The following is an 11,224-nucleotide window of genomic DNA, read 5'->3' as shown; positions in this document are numbered from 1 at the left end:
GAACGCGGTTTGTATCTCTCTGTGACGCCCTCGATTCAATCGTACACTAATCATACACGCAAATGTGTACGATCAAGATCAAGGACTCACGGGAAGATATCACAACACAACTCTAGACACAAATTAAAATAATACAAGCTTTATATTACAAGCCAGGGGCCTCGAGGGCTCGAATACATGAGCTCGATTACACAAGAGTCAGCGGAAGCGACAATATCTGAGTAGAGACATAAGTTAGACAAGTTTGCCTTAAGAAGGCTAGCACAAAAGCAACATCGATCGAAAAGGCAAGGCCTCCTGCCTGGGAGCCTCCTAACTACTCCTAGTCGGGGGCAGCCTCCACGTAGTAGTAAGCATCGGCGGTGGCATCTGGCTCCTGGGCTCCGACAACTGGTTGCGTCAACCGGAAAGAAGAAGAAAGGGGGAAAAGGGGGAGCAAAGCAACCGTGAGTACTCATCCAAAGTACTCGCAAGCAAGGATCTACACTACATATGCAACATTATCAAAGGAAGGTTGTATATGTGGACTGGGCTGCAGCAATGCCAGAATGGAGAGAAGGCCTAGTCCTATCGAAGACTAGCATCTTCTGGAAACCACCATCTTGCAGCAACAGGAGGGAGTAGAGTGGCGTAAAGTAAAGTAGTAGTAGTGTTATCAACCTCGGCCAGAGATCCTTTCTCGACTCCCTGCGAGAAAGCAATCCCAGAGCCATACTATCCAGTCCCAATTATAATCCAATTCTCATATCCAAGTCTCATCACAAGTATCCAGTTCTAGTTGTATCGATCGGGATACAACTCCAAGTGTCCGTTACCGTAGGACAGGCTATCGATAGATGTTTTCTTCCCTGCAGGGGTGCACCAACTTACCCACCACGCTTGATTAACTCCGGCCGGACACACTTTCCTGGGTCATGCCCGGCCTCGGCCAAACAATACGCCGCAACCCGACCTAGGCTTAATAGAGAGGTCAAGCACGCCGGACTAAACCTATGCCCCCAGGGGTCATGGGTCATCGCCCCGGGAACTCCTGCACGTTGCGTGGGCGGCCGGTGAGCAGACCTAGCTACCTCCTTAAAAAGGTAGGAGCTTACCAGTCCAACCCGGCGCGCGCCACTCAGTCGCTTGACGTCTATTAAGCTTCGGCTGATGCATACGACGCAGAACGCCCATACTATGCCCACGTGATGGTTAGTGCTATCAGGCCAGAGGCCCCTCGGATCAAATATCCAAATCGTAGTGGATTAGGAACGCGCGGTAACAAGCAGAGACTCACGAAACATGTGACCCCGTCGCCCCGTCTCGAGGAATTGCGGCAAGGGCTAGGAATGCCCGGCCACGCCTCGTAATTATCTCGCGGGCACCTTCCAGGTCAACCCGACTCCACATCACTCGCAGTTAAGCTCGCGCGGGTACCCCTCAGGGCCGACCCGTCTCTAGTAACATGGTTCAGTGTAAAGTCATAGTAACCATAGTAACTGTGTGTCCAAACATCAAGGGGAAAACCCGAGGAATCACCCCCGGTGAATTCCACTCAATGTAATCATCAAGGTGATCGTAAGAGGAATCACCCCCGAGGTTCACACTTGAGGGGTTGCACGACAGAGTCGTATTGGAAGTGGTTAAGGCGGAATCACCCTCGATGACCACGATCGAATAGCTACACTACAGGGTTAACACCAAAAGTGCTGTAGAGGTCTCACCCTCGGCACTCAATAGTAACACAGTAGTGTCGAGCAACTAAGGGGAAAGTGATGTGCGGTGCTGGGGCCTGGTCTTCGATCCCGTTGATCGGGTCTTCAATGATGAAGCAGGGGCAACAAGGTCAAGGTGGGGGTCACTGATGGATCACTAACCAACCTATACTAAGCAGTTTAGGATAAGCAGGTAAGATACAATGAGGAGGTTACAAAAGCAGGCTATGCATCAGAATAGGAGCAAACAATAACAGTAGCAAAATCTAATGCAAGCATGAGAGAATGGAATGGGCGATATCGGGATGATCAAAAGGGGGGCTTGCCTGGTTGCTCTGGCAAGGAGGGGTCGTCGTCGACGTAGTCGATCACAGGGGCGGCATCAGTCTCGGGGTCTACCGGAGAGAAGAGGGGGAAGAAACAGTAAATATAAAGCAGGCAAAGCATCACAAAGCATAACATGGCAATATGCGGTGCCGGGTGTGACCTAACGTAAGGCTACATGATATAGGTGAAGGGGGAATTCAACCAGGAATGTTTTCCCGGTTCCGGACCTGTGTCACACAGATGACCGGAGGGGAATGTTCCATGTTCAGATAGTTAGAGGCATCTGACTGATGAATGGACCGCGTATTCGGATTCCTTGGATTTTTCTGAGCAACTTTCATATAGAAAACATTTTCATCCGAGTTACGGTTTATTTTCTATGAATTTTCAAAGATTAAACCATTTTCTGGATTTATTTAAATTAACAGAAAAGATAAAATGACGTCAGCATGACGTGCTGATGACGTCAGCAGTCAACAGACTCGCTGACCAGGTCAAACTGACCAGTGGGTCCTACATGTCATAGAGAGAGGGCTAACAGTGGGTTATTTTAATTAAACGTGGTTAATTAGCAGCTGGGTCCCACATGTCAGTGACTAATTAGCTAAATTAATTACTTTTAGTTATAAAATCGTTTCAATTAGTTATTTAAGTGGTGGGGCCCGCACGTCAGTGGATGGGGCCTGCCCAGTCAGCACGTTGACTGGGTTGACCCAGTCAACAGGGCCCCCAGGGCCTACGAGGCAGTGACCAAGGGAGTGGCCCCGGCCGGCCACGTCAGCGCTGGCTACCGGAGTTGCTCCGGCGAGCCTCCCGCGGCGGCGCACGTCGGGAGAGGGGTCGGGTTCCGCGCACAGGGGGTTTCCGGGGTCGCAGCTAGATGCGTTCGACGCGGCTCGACGTCGCACGCAAGATGGAGGCGATGGCTTGGGCCGGGAACGACCGGAACGACACCGGCGACGAGCAGAAGCGGCGCCGGAGTTCGGGCTCGAGCGGGTGCGGCGTTAGAGCGCGCGAGCGGCCAAACTAACCAGCTAGGCGGGTGCTGCATGATGCGGTCAAGCTAACGGGCATACGCCCATGACCAAATGGTCACCGGAGATTCTCCGGCGACGAGCTCCGCGGCGCTGCGTTCGGGCGCGCGTGGGGAAAGCAGCTAGGGGGCGCGCGAGAGCGAAAGGGCAGGGGGAGGAGGGGGAGAAGCTCACGGCGAGGCTGTAGGGGGACGGCAGGGTGCTCGGGGAGGCTCGTTGGAGGCGTACGGCGACGGCGATCGACGACGGCCGGGGTTGGGGAGGAGCTCGATCCCAAGGCTGTGGTGGCGTCGGGCTCGATCCCGAGGGCGGAGAGGAAGTAGATGAAGAAGGTGGAGCGGTCGGGCTTGTCGGAGAGGCACTCGGGGCTCGGTGGCCGCGCTAAGACACGGCCATGGTGGCGGCGACGACGGGTGCCCGTGGAGAAGGAAGAAAGCGGGCGAGGGAGAGGGGAAGAAGTGGATGAGGACGCCAGGGAGTGGGGGTGAGTGGAGGCGCGGAGCCTTATCCCCTCGCCCGGGCGTCGCTGGCGAGGTGGTTGGATGGCAACGGGCGCGTGCGCGCTGTCCCGCCCGGTCGGAGGAACAGGGAGGGGGCGCGGTGCTGGGAGCTGGGCCGACTTGTTGTGGTGGGCCGAGGCCCATGGGAAGGCCAGGGGCTGAGGCCCTTCTTCCTTTTTTTTAAACAGTTTTTTTAAGCTTTTCTGTTTTAGCCATTTTAGGCCACTTAGACATTTAGGAAAAATGTTGGACCACCACCAATATTATCAGAAGAATATTGTCCACATGATGAACATTTTAGTTTTCATGTCTGAGCATTTTGAAATTCACTTAGAATTTGAATTTGAATTCAACTGGAATTTTAAAGGAGTGAGAACCAAGGATGAACAAACACATGTTTAGCAAAAATATTAGCTTAACCCCAAGGGTTACTGTAGCATCATTACACCGGGGTGTTACACTCTCACACACACCCACGTAGGTGGGGGATGTGCAGGAAGAGAAGAGGTGCATGCACGGCGCACGTACTCCTGTCTCTTTCCCAACCACACCCACGCGGGTACACGGTGGAGCTCATTTCTGTACAAAAAAGGCAGCCCACATGGTAATTTGGCATGTGTACTAGTTGTCCACTTGTTGGAGGGAGGATCGTCTACCACGGGTGAATAAACAAATTGCGACTTGACGTGTTATGTTAAAAAAAAGAGGCAAACCATGTGGGGCCTACCTTAGAGGCAAGGCTCTATACACTGGAGTACTTTTGATGTCTCCCGTCAACTCGCAGAACGAGGAGAAGCTTGCTTAGTACGCCGTCTCCCCCGCCCACGGGCACGGTGGCTCGCAGGATCAGGTGAAGCTTGCTCCGCCTTACGCCCGCTCCCTCGCCCATGCGCACGGTGGCTCGCAGGACGAGGACAAAAATTTACTACTCCCTCCGTTTACTCCTCGTCCCTACTACCTTGGTTATAGAGATTATATCATATTGTTTGGAATATATATGTCCTTTAGTAGATTTCGATATGAACTACTAGTACATACTCCAAACACTAATGTATATAGACATATTTTAGAGTGTAGATTCACTCATTTTGCTCCGTATGTAGCACTCTCCCTCGCCCCTCGACCCTCGCCCACGTGGTGGACGTGCAGCAATTCATTCGGTCTCATATAGCCAGAACGATATATACTGCACTACCATTATTGCTCGACTTCCCGAAGAGGCGAAGAGCCAATCGCAGGGTTAGTATTTTGGAGATGCCAAGCGCAAGGTTATAGGAGAACGAGTAGTAGGTGCCGCGTCATTTATAAATAAAGTTTTTTTTCTTCAGTGGCACGTACGCAATATGATAGGTTCATATGGAGAGAAAAGGAAACCGCTCCACTATATACATAGTCAGGACGGGCCAGCCTACACGGTTGCTTGCTGGGGTTGCTCTCTTCACACTCTCTCGCACAAAACAACTATTGCCACATCTCTAACATCCCGGCGGATCACGTCCGCTTGGGGAAGGGGTGGATGCTTAGTGTAGATACGGTGGCCGTCGCCGACGGCGAAAACCCACTGTCGGCACGTCCCGATCAGGGCTCCCCGCCGTTCTCTCTCACAAAGACGGTGAGGTTGCCTTCGTCCCTTGCTCACTGCCGCGACGTGGGCAGTTGCCGCCTCCCGCCGCCCTCCTCAAGGTTGAGCTACGTCCCTCAGGTACAACTCCCTTTACAGCCGGCTTGCACCACTGCTCCAGCTGCCCACATCACTCCCTGTGGATATTTCTCTACTTCTTTGCCCCGCACATACCTCTACTGGCTTCTACGTACTGTATTTGTGATGAGTTTATGTCTCATCAACTAGTCCCAGTAATCTTATTCTAATCACGCTTCTTCAATTTCTTTGCCACAGGGATGCTCATCTCGATTTTGGTGAAACTGCACAAAATGATCCGATGGTCAAAAGGTTGCAAACTTCATTTATTAGGAAGCTCGAACGTTGCCAGCAAATTGAAGCCTGGTCAGGGTTCACGGTTCAAGGGCTAGGGACTGCATGGATCGTTTTTTTCTTTAGCTGCCTCTGTTCCAAAATAAGTGTCAACTTTAGTAGTAGTACAACTTTGTACTAAAGTTTGCACAAAGTTGAGACACTTATTTTGGAACGGAGGGAGTACATATTTGCTATGATCTGTCAATCATTGAGATGCAATAGCATGCATGTTAGTCTCCTTTGTATTTGATGAAATGTTGCAACGGGCAACCTTGGACGCAAGATACATGTAACAGAAGCTGGAAGCTTCATAGCATTGTACAAATTTATCTCGCTGATAAATTACAGTACGTACTATACTAGTACTTCCTCCGTTCCTAAATATAAGTCTTTGTAGAGATTTCACCATGAACCACATGCGGATGTATATAGATGCATTTTAAGTGTAGATTCATTCATTTTGTTCCGTATGTAGTGGAATCTCTACAAAGACTTATCTACTAGTAATAGCTAGCCCCCACTACTAGGAATTCTCTATCCTCTCCTTGAGCCACATCATCAAAATTGATGTAGCCGTTAGATGAAGTAAATCAGTCCATAATAGCCGTCTGATCTAGACGTTGAGAGGCTCCGCACTAAGCCACATGCAAGCATGCAGAAATACCGTGGCACATGCATGTGAGTGGGTTTTAAATCACATCAACATGTCTGCATGCAAGCATGCACCGGTAGCATGCATGTAAGTGAGCTTTTAAGTCCCATTAACATGTCAAAAAGAAAAATATAATCCCATTATGCAGTAGGAGTTGGCTGATCTTTTTTCCTTACGTGGGATGATCTAAATGATGATGGGAGTTTATTTAGTTTGGCTACCACATTTGTCATGCGGTTATAGAGTTTTTTTAGTTCTATGAAATCGATAATTTTGCGCAGAGAGATATACCGCTGTTCCGCGGCAACGCGCGGGGACTCATCTAGTAATATTTAGGAACGGAGGGAGTACTATGTAAAGAGTTAGGTGTCGCACGGTGATAGTGTGAGGTGGGCCATGTAATCACTGAGCCTGCGTGTTTTCACTGCTCTTGCACGCCTCCGCTGTAAGAATGGAGAAAATTGTAATCTAGTAGTAGTACCTCCTTTCGCCGAAAGCGTGGGACATCCAGCAGTCCTACCACCTCAGTAATAAAGACCAATGAGCCGTCAAATCACATAGACCCAGCAGTAAGTTGGACGGACGAAGCAACCATCACTCTTGCGCCAGTGAGAGGTCGCGTCCGCTCTGCCCGGGCATGAATGCGGCACCGATTCTTTGGAGCGGCGCTGACCGTTTCGGGCGGGAAGCGCGCGCGGGCGATGGAGGGGCTTTGGGTGGGCCAGGCTGGTCAGGAGCGGGCGTGGCAGCTGTCCGCATGTCCCTACCGGACACGCCCGGAAACGAGAGGATGCACCGACTCTCGCGGCTAAAATCGTACACTACACAACATCTCTCTGTAGGAGTAGGTCGATCTGTCGCTCTCTCTAACACACACATGCTGTTAAACACACACACACAGCACACGCACGCACCTTGGTCCCGTTGCACCTTCTAACGTGACTTATTACACCTAGACGGAGGGAGTAGTAAGTATACGAGATACGGTGGCACACTGACTTAAGTCGAATACAAGTGCCCAAAATTTGTGTGCATGTTATAATAAGGATTCACTTAAAATAGTACGTGAGCGAACAGAGGGATCAATTGGACAGTGTTCCCGAGCAGTAGCGAGATGTGTGAGGTAAGATACACCGCTGGCGCTTTTAATTTTTCTTATTAATTTGTTTGTTTCACCCTCTGACTGGTGGGACCCAACGTACTACGTGGAGAGAGGTAAGGTGACTAAGGCTGCATTATTTCTGCACCACTGTGGATAGTCTTACCACCAAAGCCACATGACACGATTATGATTGAAATCCCAATGACTCCCACACACACAAAAAACACGGCATGCTTGTCACACGAATGCAGGAATGTATAAAAGGTTATTTCCCTCTCGTTGAACATAACGGGAGGGTTGTGTAGCTGGTTAGCCTGTTCGCTCATCAAACTTGAGGTCTCGGGTTCGATAACTACACTTGAGCATAATTTGTGCCAGGAGGATTCTTTGACTGGTCAAAATGTTTTCTAGGGTTTGCACGCTTCACACTCTCTCTCCAGTATATATATACACGCTGGAGCCTCAGCGCTTGTAGTTGCTCTCTTCACACTCTCTCGCCCTCTCCCGCTGGAGCCTCAGCGCTTGTAGTTGCTCTCTTCACACTCTCTCGCCCTCTCCAGATCTAAACAAGACTTCGTTGGCCTCTCTCTCCCCTCACTGCTGCTCAAAGAGCCGGCAGGATCCGTCCGCCGGGAAGGGAAGGAGGCTTAACGCTGTCGCCGTCGGCGAGGGACTACCGGCGCAGCTGTTCACTTTCCACCCAGCGGCGGCGCGGGAGGGCCTCCGACCCCTTCTTCTTCGCCGTCGTCCCGTCGCCCACCGAACCACGCCCCAAGAACCTTAAGGTATAATTTACTTACTCCACATGCATTGCTCTAGCTGCATGTATACCATGAATCTAGGACGTGGTTCAAAGAGGAAAGGAGTGGGGGAAAGTAGTGGGAAAAGTTGTATATAGCATGAATCTAGGACGTGGTTCAAAGAGGAAATGAAGGGGGAAAGTTGTATAGCATGAATCTAGGACGTGGTTCAAAGAGGAAAGGAATGGGGGAAAGTAGTGGGGAAAGTTGTATCGCATAAATCTAGGACGTGGTTCAAAGAGGAAAGGAAGGGGCGAAAGTACTAGTTCAAAAAGGAAAGGAAGGGACAAGGCTGTAGAGTTTGAGCAGGACTAGATTTGCTGCGCTCACATAGGGAAAGGTGTCTAAAGATAACAAAACTGGGACCAACACAAATATGCTCCTTGGTTGTTTGTTCTTTGTTGCAACAGACTGTGCATGACCACAGTACATCGGTAGATGCACATGGTGCTGGTGCGTCCACTGTCCCGTGCAACTCATTAGCTGTTGTTAATCTAAGGCCCTGTTTGGTTAAAAACTCCCTAGTCCCTACCTGCTTGGTTCCAGGGACTAAACATGGACTAGAGGTTATTAAATGACATGCTAAAAGACCATGTTACCCCTAGTAATGAACTAATAGAGACAAGGTGCGATGCGTGGCAGGGGCAACTGTTGGAAAAAGTCCCAAAAAGACTCCCTCGGGGTCTTCTTTCTTTAGTCCCAAATGCCCACTTTTAGTCCCTAAAAGTCCCTCCTGTTTGGTTTAGATGGGACTGACACGGAGTTTTTTTAGTCCCTACACCAAAATGTCCCTGTAAACAAACACCCTCTAATAATGCCGCTGGAAAATTGATGCAATGCCACAGTTAAAAGCAAATTACATGTTTAACGAATTTTATTGTTAATATAATCTCTATGTTAATATTAATCAATGCCACCGTTTGAGAAATGCTACTGTCTTGCTTTCTTTCCCATTTAGATAAGGTAGATGCTTCTTTTTGTTGGCTTCTGTGTCATCCACCGTTATTGACCACTAATTGTTTCCTTTGCACCTCTGTGTAAACAGGGTTATCTACTTCACCTCGTTGCCATTGTGACCTTTTGTTGCACTGCACAAAACACTTTTGTTTTAAGAGTGTTTTGTGCAGTTCAACCAAAATGTCACACCGACAACGTTGCTTGATTGCTTGATCTTAGTGGAACTGCACAAGAGGAGATCTTACTTCCTATCCGTTAAGGCGAATTTGGTTCAGATCTTCTTCTTGTGAGTTGTTTGAATTCCGCATCATGAGAGGTCAGTACTAGCCTTCTTTCACATGATTCTGCAGTGTGCTTTCATATGTTGTGCTACTTGTACGATAATGTTGCTTGATTTTAGTGAACTGCACAAATGGAGACAAGACTTCCAATCTGTATGTGCACCGTAATATCCCATTGAGGTAAGATAAGGATATTTCACAACTGCTGGCCTGTATTTTGCCACTTTCATCAGAAAATTAAGTTTAGTACTATACTTGTGCTCCCTAATTGACATGCCAAATCTTACATTGAAGGCGAAGCTTGTCTGTTATTGAACCAAGTGATGAAGGGGAAGAACAAGCGGAAGAAAAACAAAAATCAACTCCCGGTGCTGTAATGAAGCACTGGAACTGTGATGACACAAGTAATGATATAGTTTTGCATCTTAATTTATTGCTATGGCTGGAACGAGCAATTGTTTTGCCACTGATTTGATGCCACTCTTAATGTAATATGTAATTATCTCTACTTGTGCAAACAGGGATCTTCTTTGAAGATACCATATATTTTAGTGGAACTGCACAAGAAGATGTTGGAAACATTAAACTAATCGAGGAGTATATAGTAAGCATGGCCACCACCGTAGATAGCAACAGATGGTTCCGGAGAAGTGCTTCATCTGTATGCTCTACACAATAAGCCTCCTGACAAAGGTTGGTACTCGCCCACTGATTTCATCCATATGATTGAGCTTTGTCATCTCTATTGGTGTTGTGCTACTGTTTAGATACTGTCATGAAAAAGTGGTATTGTCCTTGAGAAGTGCTTCATCTGTGTTGTTTTAAATATTTCCTTTCCTTTTTTTCGAGCAAACAGGGATGCTAGCATTTAGTAGTCCTCTTGTCTTTGCACAACAGGATCATCTTCCTCTGAAGAAGAATATGGAGTACGTGAAGTGACTAGTTCCGATTATGCCAGGATGAAGAAGCCCTGTCTATCTTCTCATCAGAAGGAGCAGTTGAAGGATGGTTACATTACTCCCCACAAGACCAAACTAACTTCAGCTCAGAAGGACTGACAAATCTCCATTTTTTTGCTGTGATGCGCGAGTACAATGTTGTTCTAGGATTCTTTCTGGTGAGTTCCATTTTTCTAAAAGTGTGCTCTACATGGACCATGTATGTGCCTGTTGAAACTGTCAATTCATAGTACAGTTTGCTTTATACTAATCACTTTTTTGTATTTGTGCAAACAGGGGTGCTCAGCTTGATTTCAATGGGAACTGCACAAAATGTTCATGAATACATCGAATCATTCATTTCCACCACAAGAAAGGAGGTGCCGATAAGTTCAAGGCGTTGCAACATATAAGGGCGAAATCATACAAGCTACGCGCGAATTTGGTTGATTTTGGTGGAACTGCACAAAAAGAACAGCTGGTTTATTTAGCACGAGGTGCCATGTCAATGTCCGAACTGATGGCAAACCCTGCCCATTCCACAATCGTAGGCATTTGATATTTTGGAATGGGACAACCTTGTCAAATTTTGCTCATTGATTTTAGCAAGACATGCGTTTGATATTTTCGAATGGGACGCCCTTTGCTGTCAGCAGCGTCGATCAATTTTTTCTTTATTCTTTAGTTGTGAAGTAAATATTGCCTCTGACATGTGAGTCGCTGAGATGCATAATCATCGATTGTTTTGAATGTTCTCTATGAATTGCCAGGCCTGTGTGTTTGATTGCAATGTACAGAAACGCTAAAAAGCTGCTCAAACTCTTTGTACTCCTTCTGTTCCTTTTTACTTCGCACATTGTGAAAGTGCATACTTTTTTGTATAAGATTGGTCAAAGTAGAGATACTTTGACTGCAGACAAAACTTGTATGCACGACTAGAAAGGACCGGAGGGAGTACATGTGA

This window comes from Triticum aestivum, chromosome 5D, assembly GCF_018294505.1.
Source record: "Triticum aestivum cultivar Chinese Spring chromosome 5D, IWGSC CS RefSeq v2.1, whole genome shotgun sequence".
Classification (NCBI taxonomy): domain Eukaryota; kingdom Viridiplantae; phylum Streptophyta; class Magnoliopsida; order Poales; family Poaceae; genus Triticum; species Triticum aestivum.
The sequence above is the reverse complement of the archived record's forward strand: the minus strand, read 5'-3'. Positions refer to the sequence as shown.